The following is a 21,984-nucleotide window of genomic DNA, read 5'->3' as shown; positions in this document are numbered from 1 at the left end:
GATGGAGGGGCCAAGAACACAGGTGGTAACAAAAATAATATGTAACATACCCCGGACCACCCAACAGGCAATTGATAGTATCCTTTATTACCACATACAAAATGCGAATTATGCGAAGACGTAAAAGTACTGTTGTTAGCTCCTTCAATAATCTATGTCAAAATACATTCACTCCGGGGGGGCGTGGCTAGCGCCCGAACATGGTGGCTGCCTGACCGAGGAGCGCGAGGGGCTAGGCGGCTCCATCGCATAAATCCGGACATTTATCCGACACAACTGTTCCCCCGACGGCAGATCCCGAGTGTGGGGACTGAGAGGCACTGCCCGATGTAACTCTGAGGCCAGTCCGATATTGGAAACCGGACAAAATCTGTGGCATCCGGTGACGGCCTGTCGTGGCTGTGGCGGCTCCGGACTCGCGTCTGTGACTGTCAGGGCGGAAGTGAGGCTTGGCCGGGTGGCGTGGACCGGGAGTGACCGCCGACAGATACCCCCCTTCAAAATGAAGATCGTGCGGTGCGGAGCCGGGGCGGGTGCGACCGGAGGCAATTCCGCCTAAGGGAGAGACTGCTGCAGTGTATATTGAGTGGAGTGAGGTGAGGAGACGCGACGCCCGGGATTGCGCCACTGATCGGCCTGGAGGCACTGCGCGCTACGCCCGAGCTGGGACGGGGGTCCAGATCTAGTGCCCCTCATGCGCGCCTCGTCTGCTCTCCCCCACTGTAATGACATTGCAACGACACGGTGCTGCAATTCAACGCGGTTGACCCAATGAAGGTGTGGGTCCCGTGAACAGCACTTGGGAAGGGAGACACAACAACGAACACTCGGCATTGCTCGGCCCCTTTCAGCAACCACGTCACAGGGTGCCGGTCAGCACGATCAATCTCCGGCTTGGCAGTGGGGTGATCTACAAACTTTGGAAATAAATAAATAAATAAATATAAAAATAAATAAATAAATAAACCACACACCATAATAGAAGCCTTGTGACGCGTGGGGCACAGCCGTGGACCTCGCGTCTGCGCTCCCCTGACGACCAACACCGACCATTGCCTGACCCAGTGAACCTAGGGGGTGGCGCCATTGTGAAGTGTGGCCTGACCTCCTTGGCTGCCTGCAGGAGCCTATTGGCGTCGTCGCCTGCGCCGTCCCCGCACGGAGGGATCTCGGTGCGGCGACGCGCGCTGGTGGGGGTGCGTGGACATCCGGTGACAAACAAGCAGCAGGAGCCATGGCGGGACGAGGGCCGCGGAATAATGCGACACAGGCGAAGCTGGATAAATTCGCCTACGACAAGAACAATGCGTCACATGCAGAAAACCGCACCTCTACAGGGAAAGGCCCGGAGAGTGAAGGGACCAAGAAAGTGACATTAGAAGACATAATGAAAACGCTCTCCAGTGTCCAAACGACAGTGGGCTCTATCTCCACAGATGTCAATCTACTAAGAGCAGACTTTCACCAGATGACAGAACGAGTGGCACAAGTGGAGGTAGTCACTAAATCTCTTGTGGAGGACACGTCGGAACTACAACTGGCAATGGCACGTATGGAAGCCGTCAACAAACAGCTCCAGGACAAACTGGACGACCAGGAAGGGCGCTCAAGGCGCAACAATGTTCGCATTTTGGGTTTACCAGACTCGGAGGGGAAGCGAGCTATGGACCTTTATGTCGAAGACCTTATCAAGAACGAACTGCAACCAAAGGGTCTATCGCATTTTTTCTCAGTGGAGAGAGCGCACAGGGTACCCGGCGGAGTACCAAAGCCGGGTGCTACACCGCGACCGGTGCTGGCCAGACTATTCAATTTCCGGGACAGAGATGCCATACTCCAAGCGGCGCGGACTTCTCCCCCTATCAAGATACTGAACTCAACGATTGCCTTTTTTCCAGACTATACAGCTGAAGTGGCCCGACGCCGGAAGACCTTCACAGAGGTAAAGAAATCCCTGCGGGCTAAGGAGTTGCCTTACTCTATGCTCTTCCCGGCGAGGCTGAGAGTGGTAGCTGACCGCAGAACATGGTTTTTTGTCACGCCTGAGGCGGCCCAAGACTGGCTGGATGGCTGGCGACGGGTGGGACGACCTCCTCGCACTGACAGGCAACCACGGCAACAACGAAACGAACTCCGAGAGGACTCACAAGCGGCGGACAGGAATGATCCGGACCATTCGTCAGAGGTGGGGCCGGGCGACGACGAACAGTGACCGGTGTCCCGAGGATCTGGCTAAGGTGACTATATCAGTATGAAACTACCATATTGGGCGTGCTGCCCTTGGTACTCTGGACAGGGAGAAGCTAAGGAGGGCAGATGGAGCCATTGCCATCCCGCAAGCAAGTACAATGGGTGGGGATTGGACAAAGCACTCTGCTAAGTTGGGGAGGCGGGCGGTTCTGAGTCCGTGGAGCAGGGAGGCAGGGAGGAGGGAAGGGAGGGAAATTTCAACTGTTATTGTTATTGTTTCAGTTTCTCACGTTTTGACAAGACACTCGCACGTATCGTTCGACAATGGAGCACAGATATGGTACTCATGGGAGAGATAAGACTGACCACACCCGCATCACTTTATTATGTCACAACACCCGCCGGCACACGCCCACACTGACGCCCACACTGACGCCCACACTCATTCATTGCGGCGGACCGCAGTTTCCCCCCTAACACTGCTGACATGGAATGTGCGGGGGCTGGGTGACAAGATCAAGAGGGGGCTCGTATTGCAGGCACTTAAACGGCAGGGCCCGGCGCTGGTGCTCCTGCAAGAAACACACCTCACAGGTACAGCTTGTCAGGCGCTATATCGCCGAGGCTACAAAATGGTGGCACACTCCGCGTTTACCTCTGGCTCTAGGGGGACGGGCATCCTGCTGAGAAGGGCCTCCCCATTCATCCTCCTACAACACAAGGTGGATGACCAGGGTCGCTTCGCGGCAATACATAGGCAGTGGGAGGGCCGACTCTTGAATGTTGTGTCAGTATACATCCCTCCAGCACTTCAAACAGTAGCCCTGACAGCACTGGGAGAATTCCTACTGGACCTTCCAGAGGGTGACGTCATCATAGGGGGAGACTTTAACTCAGTGATGGACCCGGTATTGGATAGATTCCCGGTACGCACAAGTACCTCTCCTCCCTCGGGCTTCCGGGGTTTTCTGGCAGCCTTGGGCCTAGCAGATATTTGGAGACACAAGCACCCCACTGCGACTCAATACACCTATCACTCGACAGTACACAACAGCCTTTCCCGCATAGATTACTTCCTTATGTTGGGTGGCGGGATACAGGATGTGGCCACCGTAGATATACTCCCAAGGGGCATATCGGACCACTCTCCAGTGGTGATGACCCTTTCAAGCCGGGAGAAAACAAGGAGGAGAATCTACCCTATCTACCCGAATTTTCTGAAAGTCCCAGTCAAAAAAGATCTCAAGAAAGCGACCAATTTTTACTTCACGGAAAACGAAGCATCTGTGACCTCTCCATCGATTCTTTGGGAGGCATACAAAACAGTCCTTCGTGGGCAGGCAATGTCCTCCATTGCAGGACACAAACGTGCACAGCGACAGGAACTGTCGGAGCTGGAATTATCCCTGCATGGGGCGAATATGGCCCATATGTCAGACCCCACGGCAAACTTAGCACATAACTTGCACTTACACCAGCAGCGATACAAGGAACACATCAGACAGTAGGTGATTAGCAATATTTCGGCTACGTCCCATAGGGTCTACGACGTGGGAGATAAAGCAGGAAAGATGTTAGCGTGGTTAGAAAAAAAGGGTGGGAGCAATAGAGGTATACAGCAACTTCAAACCTCCGAGGGGCAACAACACACGCACCCTGAGGAGATTGTAAACATGCTAGCAGATCACCTTGAGAGGGTCTATACCCCTGAATGGGGAGTAACGGAAAGTGCAGCCCTAGATTCTCTTGAACACATAGTGACCAGGACGCTTCCCCAAGAGGCAGTCCAAGAGTTGGAAGCCGACCTCTCTGTTGAGGAGATACAAATAGCTATACAGGCCTTACATTCGGGGAAAGCCCTTGGTCCCAGCGGGATCCCCATTGAGTGGTTTAAACTCATGTCAGATACACTCAGCCCGCCACTGTTGGCTATGTATATGGAGAGTCTCTCACGGGCAGAACTCCCGCAGGACCGACGAACAGCTGCGATAGTGGCGATACCGAAACCTGGCAAACCTCCGTCTGACTGCGCGTCATACCGCCCTATCTCACTTCTCAATGCAGAGGCAAAAATTCTTGCGAAGCTACTAGCTACCAGATTGATGACACATCTCCTGCTCCTAATTCACCCGGACCAATCGGGCTTCATGCCACATAGAAGTACCGCTCTCAATCTGAGACGGATACATGGAGTCCTAGCGAGAGCCCCGTCACTGTTAGAACCAGCTGTAATCCTTTCACTGGACGCGAGAATGGCGTTCGACATGGTGGAATGGGGACATTTATTTGCAGTGCTGGCCCATATGGGCTTTGGCCCCAAGTTTATAGCTTGGGTGCGCCTTCTATACGCCAATCCAGTTGCTCATGTAGTGGCCAATGGTCACATCTCCCGTGCCATTCAACTGGCACGAGGGACCAGACAGGGATGTCCCCTTTGCCACTACTGTTCGCCCTAGTACTGGAACCGCTAGCGGCACTGATTAGGAGCACCACCTTATTAAAAGGTATTACTTGGAAGGAGGGATGGGAGGATCGCGTGTCGTTGTACGCCGACGATATGTTAGTGTACCTGACGGATCCAGACAGGAGTATACCCGCACTTCTGACGATATGCGACACCTATGGAATGACGTCCGGTTATACGATCAACTGGTCAAAGTCGGTCCTTTATGTACTGAGGGGACCGGCGCCCCTGTTGGATAGGGACTGCCCGCTCCTACGAACTACGACCTCCTTTAAATATCTTGGCATATATATTACAGATAGCCACACTGAATTCTTTGAAAAAAAAACTGAAACCGCCTCTAGACCGATTGCGGACCGATGTAAAGCATTGGGCGTTGCTGCCACTGACGCTCCTCGGTAGAGCAGCGCTATACAAGATGATGGCCCTCCCGAGGTTTCTATATGCCTTAGAAAACTCACCATACCCCATTGCCCCAAGATATTTTAGCCAGGTGACGGCTTTGGTGTCTAACCTCCTGTGGAGCAACAAACCTGCTCGTATCGCCCACACCAAACTAAACAGGAGTTGGTATGAGGGGGGAATTGCGCTTCCAAACTTACAGCTATACTATTGGGCAGCCCAATTCAAAATTATCAATCAATGGATTCATGCGCCCCGAGATGACCCAGCCTACAGAGCTGATTGGGTCCAACTGGGTACAGAAGGTATGCTTTCACCGCTCTATAACAGAAGTCAAGTAGCGAAGTTGATAGGGCTCACGAAACAAACAACTGTGACCTGGCACGCAGCGCAGGCGAAGCTGGGCTGGAAGGGTACAATTACCAAACTTACCCCGCTCTGGGACACCAAGGTACTAGGCCAATTGAGAAAGAGCAGGGGGTTTACTCAGTGGGACAAGATAGGAATATCCACGGTGGGAGACTTATGGGATAAGGGCACAGTAATTCCGTTTGCCCAGCTCCAACAACACTATGATCTAAGCCCGAATGAAACCTATAGGTATGTGCAGATTCGACACGCACTATTACAGGCACTACCAGCAGACAGTGAGGTCCCAGAATCCTCGCCACTGGAAGATAGATTACTCACTGATTTTATGCAACATAGTGCCACTTCCCTTACCTATAAAAAACTCCTACATAACCTGATACATCCCACATTAAAACTGCGTGAGAGATGGGTGGAGGAGGTGGGCGAAATGGACGACGCTGAGTGGAACGAAGCGCTGGCGTCCCCAAGGGAGGTGGGCATCTCCGCCAGGTTTCGGCTGGTACAATTAAAAATCCTTCATCGTATATATTACACTCGAGCCACGCTGCACAAACTCCAGCAAGCCCCGCATCCTTATTGTCTTCTAAACTGCGGCATTGAAGGTACCCTGTTCCACACCCCCTGGGACTGTCCTCACATTGCGGCTTACTGGCGACAAGTGATGCTTACTATTTCGCAGACACTTAAGGTCTCACTAACACCAGAACCACGCAAATGTCTCCTGAATGTATGGGATCTGAACGATTTGTCTCGCTATGGTCTGATTTGGGCCACGCTGGCACTCATGGTGGCAAAGCGAGATATAGCACAAAAATGGGGCGCTGCAGACCTGCCGACATTGGCGCAATGGAGCAAGAACATGGACTTATTAATGGTTACTGAAAGAGCGGTGTATGTCAACAGGGCATGCCCTCGTAAGTGGAACAAGGTCTGGGCTGCCTGGAATGTGTACAGGGGGGAGATTTGTGACCCACTTCCGGAAAATGATGAAGATAGCTCAGATGAGGATATGGGGGGGGAATGGAACTGTGATTAAGGAAACGGCTAGATATAAGGGGAGACGTGCTGGGCTATTTCAAGTGATAATGTGCTTATGTCTTATGATGCTGCAAAACTACGCACTCACATCTTATTTGAGATATTGTCGTACTGATTGTCAGTGTGACTGTTTACTTTGCTGAAAATAATAAAAATTGTTTAAAAAAAAAATACATTCACTCCGTCCTACGGGAATTCTCCCAATACTACTTATACACAGTTGTACTGCATTGGCCATTTTACACGTGCTACACGTGCTAAATTACATGTTCACCTCGATTCCATGCAATGCTCTGATCTTCCATTTTGTTGCATCGCACTTCCATTTTGTGCTGCCTTGCCCTGTAGTTACACTTTAGCAGTAACATAAACATGTTTTTCGCGCAAACCAGTACAAGTGGGTGCGAGGCATCTCGTGAGGATGCCTCGTGAGGTTATGGTGTACCTTCAGAATGTTTTTGTGCATTCCATACTTATCTCTAGAACAGAGGGAGGATGGCCGTACAAAGCTCCAAGGCCGTGGATAGGGAAAGGAATGTCTTTTGCCTCAGCACAGCCCAAACAGAATCTGGCCAGGTATGTCTGGGCGGGTCTGATGCCGAGATGGGGCCAGCACCGGTGAATAGATGGGGGAGAGCGCCTGCTAGAGGCTTCTCGAACAGGTTGATTTAAACTATAAAAAGCGGTGTCTGTGGGGTGGAGCTCAGGAACTCAGTCTTGGAGTGGACGCACTCGTGGGACAACTTTGGTGCCCGAAGAGATTACTCCCTGAGCCCCGGTCTACGGGTTCCCGACTTGGTGTTCAGTGCTTGGCCAGAGACGTTGAAGTCTCCGGTGCTGCAAATGAATCTGGTGAGGTGCTTTGTACATTAACTGTTTATATACCTGTATTCACAATTTCATATTTATGTATATAGTGTGGTGTATTCATTGTCTATTGCCTTTCACTCAGTGCCTAAGAATTTATTAGTTTCAGTGACTTATTGCCTTTGCCTATGATATTAATAAAACTCATTGTACCTCCAAAGGAGTGTTGGTGTTTCTGTGTGAGTAAGTGGTGTGCGTAAGTTCAGATTACGCAAGTGGGCAAAGCAATACATTTTGGCGTAGTCGGTCTCAGGATTCGTAAATTACGCGTGGAGGAACATGTTTAAAAAGACGAAAGGGGGTTTCGGTTCTTTGGCACCGAGTGAAATCCCTTTAGCCCCCATGCATATTCCTGGATGGGAGGCGACGCCGAACTCCGCGCTGGCGCGCGAGTATTCAAAAAGCTCAGGATTAAAAGAGAGCTGGTTTGACTGTCTGGGCGAAGCAACGCCAGAAGATGTTTTGAATTGTTTACAGAAGGTTCCTGTGGAGAAAAGTAAAGAATTATGTACAGTGGGTCGCAGAGGTTGGGTTTTATTGCATGCCTCCCGTCAAGTTTTTGACAAATGTTTATCTCTGCAGCAGGAACAGTTGAGTTTAAAAAAACAACTTGTTGAAGCTAAGAATATTTCTACGATGCTTTCCTGTCAGAATAAGTTATTACAAGATAAGTTAGAAACATATCAGATGATAGCAGAACGAGCTGCAGTCCGTGTTGCTGAATACAGATACAAGAAAAGGAGAGGGCGAGTGAGTAAACGGAAAGTCCATTTAGCCATTGCCAAAGCAGACTTAGATTTTGACCCATCAAATTGGGACTCCAACATCTGGGAATCTTCAGAATTCTCCTCAGAAGGAGAGCAGCCCTTACAGGGGGAGGGAAAGAACGAGGAAGGAAAAAATGCTAAGAGAGTGGAAGCAGAGCCCATTCTAAGATGGAAACTTTAAATCGCTCCAGGGAACCCGGATGGAGTAATGTTAAATAGTTTGGAGGATTTTACACAGCAAGAAGTCAGTGACCATTTAGCGAGGTTTAGACAGTAGCCTGGTGAGACGCTATTAGCTTGGATGGTGCGTCTCTATGATCACGGCACGTCTGGGGTCATGTTAGATGAGGGGGACGCTACCAAATTTTGTACTCTCAGTACTGATCCCGCTGTGCAGGGATACTTTCGGACATTCCATGGTGATGACCAAACTACCCTGTTGCAGCCAGCTGCGCGGGGTTGTGGTCACAAGTACCCCACAGATTCAGACTGGCCTGGGAATGAAAAACCATGGTTTACCCTAAGAGATGCTTTTCAGAGAATTAAGGAGGAAGGGATGAAGTTGGCTGTTCTTGTAGGTGAGGCGCATAATTTAATGGGTCTGTTAATGACTGTGTCAATGCGGAACAAAATCATTGGTTTGGCGCCCCCTGCATACAAAGCTGTGATAATGACTTTGTTAATTATTCAAACCAGTAATACCATAGGAGAAGTAGTCGAGGCAGTCCGTGAGCTGGGAGAGCTTGGGGAATGAGCCAAGCCAGACAGGGCTTCGCGCTCAGAGTCCCGTACTGATAACAACCGAGTGATCAGACGTGATATGTTTTTGGCGCTGTTAAAGGATGGGGTGTCAAGGAGTGATTGATGGTATTGAGACCAAAAGCATGTGGGAAATGTACCGTAAGCGAGGACTGGATAGGAAGGAAGGGAGTAGGCATGTGAATAGAAAAGATAACAAGAAAGTGAGTCGCAGGGATGCAGAGCCTGAGGAGAAGCCTGAAAAAGCAGGTCAGGAGAGAGAGGGAGAGGGAATCTCATGTGAGAGTGACAAAAGAGAAAGGTTGGGACAGAGAGTGCACAGATTCAGATGGGGACCGGGAAGAGGAGGAGTTGTTCCCTGAGGGTTACCCAACATTGTATTCAGATCTGCGCCGGGACCTGCGCTGGGCAGATGTCGAGCTGCGCAGGAGAAAATTAAATTAGGAAATTGGCCAAGCTCCGGTGCAGGGATGGGCTCGCAAAGATAATAGACCACATGTGAGGGTTGAGATCTATTGGAAAAATAGAAATGTTCAGGAGGTGCAGGCTTTGGTAGACACCGGAGCGGAGGCCACATTGATACATGGCAATCCACGAAAATTTAAAGGACAATATTTTACTATCACAGGTTGGGGAGGACAGGAAACACCAGCAGGGCAAACGGTAATTCAAATGAAAATAGGTAGACTTCCCAAGAGAGCATACACTGTTTTGATTGTGCCTATTCCCGAGTACATTATTGGCATTGACATTCTGAAAGGTATGACCCTATACTTAGATGACGTATGCTATCAGTTTGGTTCAAAGCAGTACTTCTCGGTAGCTGCTGTGAGGGTGGGTGGCTTGAAGATTCCCCCAGTGAAGGTGCCCCAAGCAACAAAAGTGGTTCACATAAAGCAGTACAGGATTCCAGGGGGACATGATGAGATTACCGCAACCATTCGGGACTTGGTGGAGGCGGGGTGGTGAGACCGATTACCACGGCATGGAATAACCCCGTGTGGCCCTTGCGCAAACCTGACGGAAGCTGGCGCATGACAGTTGATTACTGCGAGCTTAATAAGCATACGCCCCCGTTGACTGCCGCGGTCCCAGACACCATCACTTTGATTGAGAAAATTCAGAAACACAATGGGACTTGGTATGCGGCACTTGATATTGCCAATACTTTTTTCACAATTCCAATTGCCCCTGAGTGCGAGGAACAATTCGCGTTCTCATGGAATGGTAGGCAGTACTTGTTTCAATCTCTGCCTATGGGGTATTTACATAGTCCCACGATCTGTCACCAGCTGGTGGCAGAGCATTTGGATGAGGTGTCAATCATTTCTGAAGTACAACTTTGTCATTACATTGATGATGTGTTGATTCAAGGAGAGATCCAAGAACAGGTGCAGGCTCAACTAGACAGTGGTAGAGCACTTGCAAAGGGTGGGTGATTAACCCCGAGAAGGTGCAGGGACCCTCTCAGAGTGTGAAGTTTTTAGGCATTCAGTGGCATCAGGGACACAGGGAAGTGCTGCCACAAGTGAGGCAAAAGATCAAAGAGCTTGCAGTGCCAAAAAACAGGAAGGAAGCGCAGCGTTTCATTGGATTGTTTGGTTTTTGGAGACAGCACATTCCCCATTTGAGTCAGATTTTGGCCCCTCTGTACAAGGTTACGCGGAAGAAGCATGAGTTTGAGTGGGGGGAGGCCCAGCAAAAGGCGTTTGAGTCAGCGAAGGAGGCTATACAGCGTGCCTTGGATTTATGGCCCATACGAGAGGGAAGCATTTAAATGTAACTGTCCAGGATCAATATGCAACCTGGATCCTGTGGCAAAAGCAGGGGAGACAGAAAGTGCCCCTAGGGTTTTGAACAAAAAAATTACCTGATGCTGGAGAGCGGTATACTCCTTTTGAGAAGCAGTTGTTGGCATGTTGTTGGGCTCTGGTGGATACCGAGCAGTTGACCCTAGGGCACAATGTGTTTTTGAGACCTGGGATACCTATCATGCAATGGGTGATGAGCTCACCCAAGACACACAGGATTGGGCAAGCACAGGAGGCTAACGTCATAAAATGGAAGTGGTACATACAAGACAGAGCACAAGTTGGTCCTACGGGGACCGCAGTGCTGCATGAGCAGGTGGCACAGACTCCTGTAGCACATGCAGAAATGTTGCAAGATGTACCTAAAGTGCAGGAGTCCCCGGTGAAATGGGGTGGGCCTTTTTCAGAGTTGTCCGCGGAGGACAAAAAGCATGTGTGGTTTACAGATGGCTCAGCCAGATATGTGGGGACTAAGAGACAATGGAAGGCAGTGTCATATAATCCAGTGACCAAAAAGCTGTTGTCAACTACTGGAAAGGGAAGAAGTAGTCAGTTTGCAGAATTGTATGCGGTTTACCAGGCGTTAAAGCAAGAGCTCCCTGGTACATGTCACATTTACAGTGATTCATGGTCTATGGCCAATGGGTTAGCCACTTGGCTTCCCACATGGCATGCTCACAATTGGATGATTCAGAACAGGGAGGTCTGGGGAAAGAAGTTGTGGCAGGACATTTGGGAATTGTTGTCCCAGAGTACACTTACAGTGTATCATGTCGATGCTCATTGCCCGACTGACTCACTAGAGCGTTGGTGCAATTCCTTTGCAGACAAAGAAGCGAAGATTCATGAAGCTGAGTGGAGACGCAGGATTCTGACTTGGTGGGCATGGCTATAAGGGTGCACCAGAAAAGTGGACATTTCGGCGAGCGAGCCACTAGCAGGTGGGCTGAAAGTAGAGGGATGTATATTCCTCTCGATTTGATTAAGACTGCAATCATTCACTGTCCTGTTTGTCAGCATACTCAGCACAGACCAATTCCACAGGTGGTGAAAGGCCAGTTAGGCAGAGGGAAGTTACCAGGGCAAATATGGCAAATTGATTTTATCGGGCCAATGCCAATGAGTCGAGGATGCCAGTATGGCTGCACTTTGGTGGATACCTATTCTGGCTGTCTCATCGCCTTTCCATGCAAGAGAGCAACCCAGTCTAACACTCTGAAAATTTTGAATTTGTTGATCTTATACTACGGAAATCCATTGCAGGTCCAAAGTGACAATGGGTCACACTTTAAAGGAAAGATGGTGCAAGATTTTTGTGTGCAGCATAACATTGAGTGGATCTATCACATACCCTATTACCCACAAGCAGCAGGTTTGATTGAGAGAATGAATGGTTTGCTGAAAGAGCAGTTGAAAATGTTGTCTGATGGGTCATTGAAGGGGTGGAGGGATCACTTGTCTGATGCATTGCAGATTTTGAATAACCGACCCCTTGCTGATGCAGAGACTCCTTTGATGTGCATGTTGACCCCAGCTTTGCAGATTAAGCCCCATGTGGCCACAAACACGATTCTGTATTGGGAGACAGCTCCCGGAGCTTTGTCTCCATATAGTGCCACACCAGAGGCTGCTGGTCTTGATTTACATGCCTTGAAACTCTATTGATTGCAACCACGAGACATTACCTTGATTTAGACAGGAATTGGAGTTCAAATTCCCCCAGAGCATTTCGGGCTAATTGCTCCTCGATCTGGGCTTGCCCTTAAAGGCATCCAGATTTTAGGAGGGGTGGTCGATGCCGATTATCAGGGGGAGATCAAAGTTATCCTATTGAACAGTGGAAGCAATGATCTGATTCTGCAACCCGGTGACCGTGTTGCCCAAATGGTCATCATGCCGGTTTATGGAGGAAATGTCATGAAGGGGACGGCCCCAGCCCTTCTAACTGTGCGAGGAAAGGTGGCTTTGGATCTACTGACACGAACCCAGGGGCGAAATTGTGGGTGGAGTCCCCAAACAAACCTCCTGAACCTGCAGAATTGATCACTAAGGGCAAGGATAATATCCTAGTCATGAAACCCGGACAGGAAAAGTGGGAAAATGTACCTGCTGAAAAATGTTATTGGCGAGAGTGATTATACCAGTTTGTTTTCTGTTTCTAGATCACAGTATGGCTTGCCGCTGCGATGCTTGCGCTGTGTGGTCGGTGTTTGGGCGTGTCCGGAGGGGTCTGGAAGGGCCCGGGGATGCCGAAGGGGATCAACCGCCCGAGTCGGATGACAGCATTGTTGCAGCAACCGGATAACATCTGGACCTACTTGGCCGGGAATGTGCTGAACACTTCCCACTTCTGTATGAGAAATCTTCACAGTACAGCTGATATAATATCCACCTGTCTTGTCGCCGTACCTACCCCTGCACATGTGCTCCTACACATCTTCAACCAAACTAACTTTGATGGGGTAGTGGAGGAAAGTGATGTTCGAACACATCTGAGTCTTTATGAGTACTGTCCCTTTTGCCCGGAGGTTACAGATAGCCTCTGGAGGAACATGACGAGTATTGTTACTTACAATATCTCTACTGGAGATGTTTGCTATCAACTAACTTGTGACCCTGTCCAAATTGGCAAGTGGGGCCAATTGAAACTAGAGAAAAGCAAACAATTGACCACTGATCAACAAACATTGTGTCAGTCACGACGTGATAGTTTTTGTATTATTGTTACCAATTATATGGTTTGTAATCACACAGTACCAGCCGCTAGTCATGTTAACTATGTGAAATTACCTAAAGGATGGATGTTCTCATGTGGTAATATTTCATACACTTACATACCAGCTAACATAACTGGAGGACCTTGTGCCTTATCACGATTAAGTCTTATGCTTTTTCCCATGCATTCTGTTACACGCATTCGCTCTTCTAGAGCCGCTATTCAATTACCTGAGGATTGTGACTCTAATATTGACTTGCTTTCTAGAACAGAATATACTAGTTTGGCTCTTTCCATTGTAGGAGTGCCAGGAATGTCCGTTTATAATAACAGGACGATTGCAAAGCTTGCCTGTTTAATAGTGAAAAATCTCAATCATACTTCTGCCGCTTTAGCTGAATTATTATTAGATGTTCAAGAAACGAGAAAAGCCATTTTGCAAAATAGGGCAGCTGTGGACTATTTGTTGCTAAAACATAACCATGGTTGCGAGGACTTTGATGGGCTCTGTTGTTTCAATTTATCTGATCATTCTCCGTCTATTCATGCACATATTAATGCTTTAAAAGATTTAGTGAAAGGGGTTACCTAAGACGTTGACCAAGAATGGTGGGATTGGTTGTTTGGATGGCTGCCTAATTTTGGACAGCTTCGTTATATCTTGAGTGTTATTATAGTTATTATTTGTGTTTTTATCTCATTATGTTGTTGCATTCAATGCATTCCTAATCTTTTCTCCCATTTTCGTCCCAGATCCATGGTATTTAGGCCAATGGGGTATGATGGGTGAATCGAAGGTCATGGGGTGGAATGTACTGCATTGGCCATTTTACACGTGCTACACGTGCAAAATTACATGTTGACCCCGATTCCATGCAATGCTCGGATCTTCCATTTTGTTGCATCGCACTTCCATTTTGTGCTGCCTTGCCCTGTAGTTACGCTTTAGCAGTAGAACATGTAGTTCGGACTGGACTGTTAGAAGGACATGGCTTTTGTAGTTCGGACTGGACTGTTGAAGGACATGGCTTTTGTAGTTCGGACTGGACTGTTCCCATGGGGCACAGGGTCAGCGCTGATTTGCATATCGCCATTGTCTAACCCAGGGTGGTGTGGAGTGGAAAAACGATGGATTTGGGCCCAGATCTTTGGACTGGGGTGAATGTGTGACATTGATCCACATTCTGTCCATCATTGTTGTGTTTGCAGTTACCGCTCTAAGTGTACTGGGGATGCTCAGAAGTGAGTCCCAGGCACTCCACACCACTGGAATCAAGCTAGCCGGGCTGAAGAGAGGTGTTACCTCGAAACCGGGCCGGTCCTCGGATGCTTGTTTCCGTTCTGGGAAGGACATGGCTTTTGTAGTTCGGACTGGACTGTTCCCATGGGGCACAGGGTCAGCGCTGATTTGCATATCGCCATTGTCTAACCCAGGGTGGTGTGGAGTGGAAAAACGATGGATTTGGGCCCAGATCTTTGGACTGGGGTGAATGTGTGACATTGATCCACATTCTGTCCATCATTGTTGTGTTTGCAGTTACCGCTCTAAGTGTACTGGGGATGCTCAGACGTGAGTCCCAGGCACTCCACACCACTGGAATCAAGCTAGCCGGGCTGAAGAGAGGTGTTACCTCGAAACCGGGCCGGTCCTCGGATGCTTGTTTCCGTTCTGGGAAGGACATGGCTTTTGTAGTTCGGACTGGACTGTTCCCATGGGGCACAGGGTCAGCGCTGATTTGCATATCGCCATTGTCTAACCCAGGGTGGTGTGGAGTGGAAAAACGATGGATTTGGGCCCAGATCTTTGGACTGGGGTGAATGTGTGACATTGATCCACATTCTGTCCATCATTGTTGTGTTTGCAGTTACCGCTCTAAGTGTACTGGGGATGCTCAGACGTGAGTCCCAGGCACTCCACACCACTGGAATCAAGCTAGCCGGGCTGAAGAGAGGTGTTACCTCGAAACCGGGCCGGTCCTCGGATGCTTGTTTCCGTTCTGGGAAGGACATGGCTTTTGTAGTTCGGACTGGACTGTTCCCATGGGGCACAGGGTCAGCGCTGATTTGCATATCGCCATTGTCTAACCCAGGGTGGTGTGGAGTGGAAAAACGATGGATTTGGGCCCAGATCTTTGGACTGGGGTGAATGTGTGACATTGATCCACATTCTGTCCATCATTGTTGTGTTTGCAGTTACCGCTCTAAGTGTACTGGGGATGCTCAGACGTGAGTCCCAGGCACTCCACACCACTGGAATCAAGCTAGCCGGGCTGAAGAGAGGTGTTACCTCGAAACCGGGCCGGTCCTCGGATGCTTGTTTCCGTTCTGGGAAGGACATGGCTTTTGTAGTTCGGACTGGACTGTTCCCATGGGGCACAGGGTCAGCGCTGATTTGCATATCGCCATTGTCTAACCCAGGGTGGTGTGGAGTGGAAAAACGATGGATTTGGGCCCAGATCTTTGGACTGGGGTGAATGTGTGACATTGATCCACATTCTGTCCCTCATTGTTGCGTTTGTAGCAGTAACATAAACATGTTTTTCACGTAAACCAGTACAAGTGGGGGTGAGGCATCTCTCGAGGATGCCTCGTGAGGTTATGGTGTACCTTCAAAGTGTTTTTGTGCATTCCATACTTATCTCTAGGACAGAGGGAAGATGGCCGTGAAAAGCGGTGTCTGTGGGGTGGAGCTCAGGAACTCAGTCTTGGAGTGGACGCACTCACGGGACATCTTTCGTGTCCGAAGAGATTACTCCCTGAGCCCCGGTCTACGGGTTCCCGACTTGGTGTTCAGTGCTTGGCCTGGGATGTTGAAGTCTCCGGTGCTGCAAATTAATCTGGTGAGGTGCTTTGTACATTAACTGTTTATATACCTGTATTCACAGTTTCATATTTATGTATATAGTGAGGTGTATTCATTGTCTATTACCTTTCACTCAGTGCCTAAGAATTTATTAGTTTCAGTGACTTATTGCCTTTGCCTATGATATTAATAAAACTCATTGTACCTCCAAAGGAGTGTTGGAGTTTCTGTGTGAGTAAGTGGTGTGCGTAAGATCAGATTACTCAAGTGGGCAAAGCAATACAACAGTTCTGCTTTAGCTCTGGTCACCGAAATTACAAAAGGTCCATTGTCTTTGATAGTCCTCATATTCGTGAAGACATACGGTGTCGAAATATTGTCCGGTTGGTACTCTTCCCATTCCCATGTAGTCCCTTTAGCTTGAGGATAACCATCTTCATCTTGGTAGCATACTTTATTCAACCAAAAGATGATTCCACCTACTGAGGGCTTTCCGAAAGCAAACAAAAGGGCATACCAAGCTTGACATGAACCATTGTGGGAAAACGGTAGAGGAATAAAAGGTGTTCCTCCTTTCTTTTGGTGTGCAGGTATCATCGCACACACCCAACAATTGGTAGTATTCGTGGCATTGTGTGTATGATGCAACATCTGGATTAATGTTTTATTTAGGTAGGATTGTCGATGCTTCTGCTCGTGATAGGGAAGTGTAAAATAGTGATGTTCCACTGAAGCTGGAGTAGTGGCAACAAGAAGCTGTCGAGCAGGAGCCACTTTCTCAACAAACCAGGTGATTATCGCCATGACCACCAGAGCAACAACAAACCCTACAGCACAAATGATTCTTTTGTAATTCATTTCAGCAACAGCGATAATTGATCTTCCTAAAAACTCGTTGAAAACAATCGTTGGAGCTCTTATCCCTTGGGCAGCCGCTGATTTCTTCACCACGGGCCAAGACGGGTGTCACTACACTAACGCAGGGCTGATCCCCCCCTTGCCACATCGGCTCTCTGTTTCACTAACCTAGGGTGGTAGCTCAACCAGTCTTTTTCAACACTGCAGATTCTATCCTTGGTCTCAAGTGGTATCGCGATGCTCCAGGAATCGTGTGACTCGGGAAGACTTCCGCACATTCGTCAGGTGAGATAGCTTGACCTTTCTCCGTCTCCAGCATCTCTCGATGGTCGGTCAGCTCAGCAGGTTCCACCAAGGCAGGCGACACACGCTTACAGTGTGTGCTGTGGACCCAGTTCTTCTTGTTCATCACTCGAACTGCTGTCCTTGTAGTCAGGAGCACCTGCTCCGGACCTCGCCACCTTGGTTCCAAGCTGTTCGATCTGTCGAAGACCTTGACCATCACATAGTCGCAAGGACGGAGTTCGTGGGCCTCACCTGTAGATCTGTCAGGAAGCGCTTCTCGAACCTGTTGATGAATAGAGATCAAACTGTCGGTTAACTGTGCCAAATAATCATTCATCAGAACACAAGGAACATCATGTATGGGGCGTGGCTTAGGAACTCCCCAAATATTCATCGGTCTCCCAAAGACAACTTCGTACGGGGTGAGACCAGATCCTGAATGTGGCACCGATCTTATGGACAACAATGCCAAGGGTAATGCATCTGGCCACATTAAAGACGTGGAAGCCAGTATTTTTGCTAACTTCAATTTCAAAGTAGCATTGTATCTTTCCACTAATCCTGCTGATTGCGGGTGGAAGACTGTATGGAATTTCTGTTTGATCCCTAACCCTTTCAGGACATGCTCAACAACTTGCCCAATAAAATGAGGTCCGTTGTCACTCCACAAAAGCTTACAAACACCATATCTAGGGGAAAACTCCTTTAGAAGCACCTTTGCTGTGGTGAGAGCAGTATTATCCTTTGTAGGGTATGCCTCTATCCATTTACTGAAGGCACATACCACCACTAGGACATATTTTAAATTATTGCAGCGTTCAAGTTGGATGTAATCCATCTGCAAGACTTCAAAAGGTGCGGTTGGTGTAGCAAACCCTCCTGTAGGAGTCCGTGTCCCTTTTCCAGGATTATACTGCCAACAGATCAAACAGGACTGTACTACTTTTTTAGCTGTGACTGCAATTTCAGGATGCTCCCAAACTTGTGAAAGCAATTTAGTTATTGCTAGAGCTCCAACACGTGCCAGCCCATGTGCCATTTGAACCATAGGTTGTAAATAGGCTGCAGGCAATTTCCACTTATTCATTTCTTTGTTACGCCAACAACCCTCATCGTCTAACATTCCTTCTTTAGACCATTGCTCAAGCTCTTCCACAGAGGCAGATCTCTGTATATCCAATACTTCCTCTCTAGCGTCATGCCAACGCTCAGCTTGAGACTTCACTACGTACATGGAAGTAGTGTTTCGCTGCATCGCAGTTTCACGAGCTACGCGATCTGCAAAGGCATTGCTTTGTCCTATTTTGTCAATGATTTTCTTGTGTGCGCTACACTTCATATTAGCATCTTTCTTTGGGTATGTAAGTGCAGTCAAGAGATTATGTACTAATTCTCCGTGCATTATCTGCATCCCGTGGGATGTAAGAAAGCCTCTTTCTTTCCAGAGTAGGCCAAAATCATGAACCACTCCAAAAGCATAGCGGCTATCCGTGTAAATGTTCACACACAAGTCAGTGCTAAGTTCACACGCTTGTGTCAAAGCTATTAGTTCAGCTACTTGAGCCGACTTCTGAGGTATGCAAGCTGTTTCCACTACTGTCTCAAGCGTGGTGATTGCATAGGAAGCTGAAGTCGTGCCATCTGGTAACTTCAGACAAGACCCATCAACCCACAGTTCCCCATCTACATCTGGAAGGGGCGTATCTTGCAAATCGATACGACCCTTTGTCTGTTCCTCAGTAAGGAATATACAATTGTGAGGTTCCTTTGACTGGGACTGAGTCGCAGGATATGGCAACAAAGTGGCTGGGTTCGGTGTTGTGCATCTCTTCAAGGTAATATGAGGGGCTAACAGTGTCAATTCGTATCCTGTCAGGCGAGCACTAGTTAAGTGTTGTGTCTTGGTCTGATTCAAAAGGGCATCTACTGCATGGGGTACTAGAACCAACAGTTTGTGTGACAACACTATCCCTTCACTCTGACGTATGGACACAGCTGTTGCTGCAACTGAACGGAAGCATCCAGGCAACGCACGAGCAACAGGATCAAGAACTACAGAAAAATATGCACAGGGACGCTGCTTATCACCATGTGTCTGTACTAAAACTGACAATGCACATCCATCTTTCTCGTGTACATAGAGTGTAAAAACCTTCGTGTAATCTGGTGTGCCTAACACTGGTGCAGAGCAGAGAGCTTGTCTTAACTGACGAAAAGCATTTTGGCATTCATCTGTCCATGGAAGGGGGATCGGAGTGTTTTTAGTCAAAAGCGCTAGCAGGGGTTTAACAATGTGTGAAAAGCCCAATATCCATTGCCGAAAAAACGAATTCAAACTAATGAACGCACGGACATCTTTCTGTGTGGAAGGTACTGGGGTGTCTAAAATTGCGATCTGGTGTCAATGCACGGCCCTCCTTAGACAGAAGGTGACCTAAGTAGGTTACCTTCGGTCTACAATATTGCAATTTCTTTCGTGATACTTTATGATGGTGTGTAACAAGAAAATAAAGCAAAGACAAAATACATTTTTCACACTGCTCAGGAGTATCAGCTGACAACAAGATGTCATCGACATATTGTATGAGAGCCACTCCTTCAGACAAAGTAAAGGAATCAAGCTGTCTCTTCAATGCTTGACTGTAAATACTAGGACTCTCAGTATAGCCTTGAGGAACTCTACAAAATCTGTATGATCGATTATTCAGAGTGAGACCAAACAAATATCGGCTATCAGAATGAATAGGAATCGAGAAGAAAGCATTCTTCAAATCGATTACAGAAAATGTAGTTGCTGTCGGAGGGACCAGGGTAAGTAATGGCGTTATGTCAGAAACCACAAGGTACTGCGGTACTACAATCTTGTTGACTGCTCTTAAATCAATGATGAATCTATAAATCCTGGTGTCAGTATCTTTTTTCAAAATGGGAAGGATCGGACTATTGCAAACATTGTAAGGAACTTCTTCCACAACCCCCACTTTAATCAAATCATGAACAATGCGTGTAAGTGCTTTTTCTCCTTCTTTAGAAATTTTATACTGAGGCAGTCTTGGCAAAGAAGCACCCTCCTTAACACTAATATGCACTGACGGATTAACCATTTGTCCTACATCGGTGTCTGAAGTAGCCCACAAAGTACTAGAGAGTGAGGCTAGTGCAATGTCCTCTTTAACAATACAAGATCTCTCAATCAAAGGGTAGTTGTCAATCAAAATAACCCATACTTCTTCCGGAGAACATCGTATCGTAGCCCTGAAATATTTAAGCATATCAAGACCCACAATATTCTCTGGTGTGTTTGGAGAAAGCAAAAACGGACATGGAGCAGTAAACTTATCAACATGGAATGCGAGTAGTTGTGGAATGGGCTACGGGAAGGTGTTCCATCGAAACCTATTGATGTTATAGTTAAGCCAGACAGGGGAGCCCTTGGAACCAATTGTTTAGACAAGGTGCTACGAGTAGCTCCTGTATCAACCAGAAACTGATCAGTAGAAACCAAAACATGTGCTGTAACATAGGGACCCCTCTGATCTACTGGAACTTTAACTAATTCCTTACCCCATCCGAGGCAATCCTATGCATAAGCAGAATCTTGAAAATCAGACGGAACATAGTCGGACATTTGATATTGGTTCCTTCTATCAAAAGTGTTAAACCAATCCTGCCCACGTGTCTTAGCATCAAACTTAGCGCGATCATTCGTGCTTCCTCTAAGTCCTGAATATCCTGAGCGATTTCTCATTTGTCCTCGACCACGTGGACACTGCTGAGCACGCAGTACTGGACAATCAGAAAGCCAATGTCCAAATTTCTTGCAGTACGCACACTGGTCAACAGATAAATTCGAACGAGTATAAGAAGGAAAAGACGAACCATAAGATCCATGTCCGCCTCTACCATTACCTCTAGAAGGCGGTCCATATGCTTGATCTAACATAACCTTTGTTTTCAACTCTTTAGACTTTTTATCCTCATTACCTTTAGCTTCTAATTCTTGTCGCTCATAATACTGAGCCATGGTTAGGAGAGAAACCGGAGAGGTAGTTCATGAACTCTCATTGGCCTTCAGGCGACTAGCTATTCCTGGCAAAAGGTTTGCGACATATTTATTGACAAACAGATGCCTACCAGTGTCATCTGTTAATGACTGCCCACTAAAATCATGGAATGCCTCTTCAAAGCGTGTAAAGAAATATGAAACCGATTCATCTGCCTTTTGCTTACACGACGCTAATACAGTCCAATCAATCTTTTTAGGGGAAATAATCGTCTTTAACTTAACTAATATAGCTGCCGGAAGGTCTAAAATTAACTGACACGGTTTCTGTGCAGGTTCTCTATCTTCATCTAACTGCTCTAAATCTTTCCATAATGCTCCAAATGTCGCACGATCATCAACTTTACGCACAGTTCTCCACATATCAGGCGGTAATATTAATCCAAAAAACAAATCAATATCAGGCAAAGTCATAGTACAAGAACTAATTGCACCCTCAACTTCCTCATAAAAGGCTGCTGGATTCTTTCGCGGATCAGGCAATGCATTTTCAAGGGCCATAACATCTTCTCTATTCCAAGGAGTGTAAACTCAATTATAAATAAAATACCCTTTAGCATCTACAGAAGTCTTATCATCATTTGTACCC

At 47.7% G+C, this 21,984-nt stretch overlaps 1 protein-coding gene and 1 pseudogene across 2 annotated transcripts in view; one reads left to right on the top strand and one right to left on the bottom strand.

Annotated features, from left to right (window-relative positions):
* Positions 1–21,984, bottom strand: part of LOC144823412 (volume-regulated anion channel subunit LRRC8C-like) — a 259,653-nt gene that overhangs the window by 48,965 nt on the left and 188,704 nt on the right. The window lies entirely within an intron of this gene.
* On the top strand, positions 12,917–14,176 carry LOC144792364 (uncharacterized; annotated as a pseudogene).

The sequence above is a fragment of the Lissotriton helveticus genome, chromosome 1_1, assembly GCF_964261635.1.
Source record: "Lissotriton helveticus chromosome 1_1, aLisHel1.1, whole genome shotgun sequence".
NCBI lineage: Eukaryota > Metazoa > Chordata > Amphibia > Caudata > Salamandridae > Lissotriton > Lissotriton helveticus.
Note: the sequence above shows the minus strand (reverse complement) of the source record. Positions and strands in the feature narration are given on the sequence as shown.